The sequence below is a fragment of the Lathyrus oleraceus genome, chromosome 4 (assembly GCF_024323335.1).
Source record: "Lathyrus oleraceus cultivar Zhongwan6 chromosome 4, CAAS_Psat_ZW6_1.0, whole genome shotgun sequence".
Taxonomy (NCBI): Eukaryota; Viridiplantae; Streptophyta; class Magnoliopsida; order Fabales; family Fabaceae; genus Lathyrus; species Lathyrus oleraceus.
The window spans coordinates 268958164-268962255 of NC_066582.1; positions in this window are offsets into that span (position 1 = coordinate 268958164).

Genomic DNA, 4092 nt, shown 5'->3' on the forward strand with positions numbered 1-4092 from the left:
ATTTACGGATTTGATTTAAGAAAGAGTTTGAAAATTCAATGGCATAAGGCCAAAGTTTCTAATCATCAAAACAAAGCCTAAGTTTGAAATCACAAGCAAAGAAGTTTTTGAAAAGAGGGAGAGATTTTGAAATTTAAGAAGTGGGAGGAGATGAAGAGGCTATCCTAAGCATAAATTTAAAAGTTAAGAGTTAAAAATATCTTACCAATGGGATGCAATCCAACAGACAAGAATGTCATATAGAAACCCATTTTTCTTTGGACTTTTATCAAACAATAATCAGTAAGCAATGAGAAATATTCGGACATCATGAAGATCAAGACATCAAATAAAGATAGCCACATCCAAGCAAGCAATTCCAAGAAGCTAGTAATCTTCATTGTCTTCCCATGTATCAGATGAAATATTCCTTGATCAACTTAGAGCAAAGCATCATACACAAGATTAAAATAACAATTAAGCACAAAGACAGAGTAGCAGATGAACCCAAGAAATCCCCAAGTCTTGCATTAGATGAAAGCGCAGTTCAAAATAGATCAATCTCAAGATGTTGGCATTGGCCAAGTCCTTTTTGCACAAGGAATGTCGCCTAATTCTAAGTCCAAAAGCTCAGATCAAGTTCAACAATCACAAGATATGGCTCAAATGAGCAAAGTGAAAATGATATAAACATAAACAAGTTATATGAAATGTAAATGACAATGAATGATAAATGACTGAAATTTAAATTTCATAAAGTAAATGACTTGAAAGTAAAGCAATATTAACAAGATATGGCTCAAATGAGCAAAGTGAAAATGACATAAACATAAACAAGTTATATGAAATGTAAATGGCAATGAATGATAAATGACTAAAATTTAAATTTCATAAAGTAAATGACTTGAAAGTAAAGCAATATTAACAAGAGTTGGTCAAAATGTTAGTCAAAAGTTAGTCAAGTGTTAGTGGTGATTTTTAATTGATTAAGTCATTCTTTGGAGAACACTCAATCATTCATTCACAAGTATGAACCCTTAAACCAAGACATCTTTCATGAGAAGGACTCCAACTTAGATAATTCAACAAGTATGCCACTAGCTCCCATGAAAGGAAAAAAGGTCAAGTCTCCATACAATACCATGAAGAATGGGAGACTTACAATCTCACTTACTAGAATGTTATGCCTTGAGGGTCAAATTTAGCTTTATATTAAGCAATCGTAATTGGACCTATGTAGAAGTCACAACTATATGAGGTCGGGCAATAAAAATTTAGGTGTTAATGCATGTTAGAGATTTAGTATGAAGAACCAAACTCCTAAAACACACCACACACTAAAAGAAAAGATCAAGAGGGAGTGACATATCTCAATCATACTTGTATTGATTCATCTGACACAAGATCATTGATGAATCAATTAGCCTTTAGACATTAGAGATTTCATTGGTAAAATGAGGGAATGAGGAAGAATAGAGATGCAGATGAAGAGGGAGGGGGAGATAGAAACACAAATTGATCATGGGAGGAATTTCATCAAATCAAAACCATCCATTCATTTTGGGAGATGAAATGTACATTTCATTGATCCCCTAAATCCAATGGTTTTGATTCAACAAAAGTCAAATCGACCTTGACCAAGGCCCAAATAGAAAGTCAAACATCAAAAGACTATAAAAATGGCTCAACAATATTTTTAAATATTTAATCAATTAAAAAAATTAAAAATGAATTAAAATACATTTTTATTTGGTCAAAACCTAAAATCCCTTCAAAACACAAAATAAATGGTCAAGGGATTTATCCTAGGTCAAACAAGATCAAATGACCTTAGACAAAAAAATTCACTATTTTTAAAAAGTCAGAAGTATTTTTAAACAATTAAAAATATGCACAAAAACATTTAATTCATGAAAAATATCAAAATTAATCCAAAAAAGGATTTTAATTCAGAATATGGAAGAGAAAAATATTTAAAGATTTTTGGTGAAAGTCCCATATTTTTTGGATTAAAAATAAAATTAATATGAATTAAATAAAATAGGAGCAATTAAAAGAAAATCAGAAATTAAAATAAAAAGCAAAAAAACAAGGGCCATCAGATCTCCCTCATTACTTGAGGTGGCAGATCTGATGGCCACGCACGTGCTATCTACCATGGTCTCTAGTCAATGCAACACATGCATAGAATTTAAAAGGAAAGGCTCAGATTAAAACAAATTAACATGATCAGATGGTCAGGAGGCATGCCAACACATCACCGGAGCTAGCGCTCCAGTCTTCTTCTCCGGTGGACCTCACGAGACTGGTCCACCATCAACCTTCACTAAAATGAAAAACAAGGACATGGATCCAAAGGAAAAATGCTCAGGAGCTCGAATCTGGCCTCAATTTTCTCCAATTCCAAGTATATTGAAAGATACAGGGATTTGAATTTTGAGGATCATGAATTGAGTTGCTTCGATTTGACCTCAAAGCAACTCAATCTTGTTGCCTACATTGGTAGGACTTCAGCCAACCAAAAATCAAAGACAATGATGAAGAATTGAGAGAGAATCGAAGAGAGAAAGTTTTTGAAAAATCACCTTCGAGGAGCTTCAATCTTACTTGATCTTGCTTCCAATTGGCCTTGGCTTGACTTCAGAAGCTTGCAGGAAGTGAATTGGATCAAAGAATGGCTTGGATTCTCGGAGTTTCAACTTCAAAATAGAAGTGAAAATGAAACTCGATTTTCAATTGAAAACCTTCAAGTTTATCCTCTAATGGTGAATGGTAGGGTTGCAGGATCAAAGCTTGGGCAAGGTGTCATAATTCTGAGCATGAGGCAATGTATTTATAGGCTAGGCAATTGATTTCCACACACTTCCATTCAAATGCCAAAAATAGCAATTTTCACTTGAATGGATGCATGGGCGTATGATAAGCCCATGAAGTGATGTCAAAAGGTCAAAAGGTGATCATGAGTGATGCTGAAAGTGTGACATGAAGCCATGCATTTGAAATTGAAAAGTGATAATGAGATTCATCCAAATGGAACCTTCAAGAAAATCCATGCGCAAGTCATTCAATCCTTGGCCAAATGAGGTGATTTTGATCTTTTTGGAAAGGTGAGATCAAGGGGAAAAACTTTCATGTTGAAAATTTTTCCATTTGAATATTGGATAATGATGAATTTTGAGGTGGAAGTTTGGAAAATCAAACATAATTGAAATTTTTCTAACTACCAAGTCAAATGTTCACTTCTTCCACCTTCAATAACTTTTTCTATGAGCTTCAAATGGAAAACGTTCCTTCATAAAAGTTGTAAATATTTCAAACCTATTCAATTTGGTCATAAATTTGACCTCATTTTGATTTGGCATGAAGGAGTTATGCATTTTAGAAGTTGAGTAAAATCTCTTGTTCAATGGTAATGGCCCAAAATGACCTATAATGTTTCCTCTTGGAACATGCCCTTTCAAGTTGAATTTGAAGTTTATCAAAGAATAAAAGTTGGAGAAGACATCTTAAATGCGATCATGAAACTTGGATGGTATTCATATCATAAAAATTTAGCAAGTTATGGTCCTTGTAAGTTGACCTTCTAACTAGGACTCAGACAAAAATGACCTATAAATCTTTCATCATAAAAAAATGACTTTCCAAGAAAAATTAGCTTTTGACCTAAACATGAAAGTTTTTTAGAATGTCATAAGGAGTAACATTTCTCTTGTAATCATTTTCATATGACAAAAATTGTAGGATATAGGGTCTAGTGAACCTCAGTTTTGACCAGTTGACTTTCTCTAGTCAACCACCTTGGACCATCTTGCAAACTTGAAGTTTTCTTGATCTTTTGGACTCATGGAGAATCATATATGCATTAGATATTGTAATATGAAGTATACCTTGAAATATTTGAGCAAATGTTGAAGAAACTTGCTGAGGAAGTCACACAAGATACCTAGATGAATTAGGGTTTCCAAGGCAAACAAACTTTAAACTCTTGATGAATTCTTGACCAAAATGATAAATGAAGATAATGGGGATCCATATATGATGTCTAGAACCAATGTGAACCATCTTTTGATTAATCTCCTTGTATTGAGGGTCTCAAACCCTAGATGTGAGCTT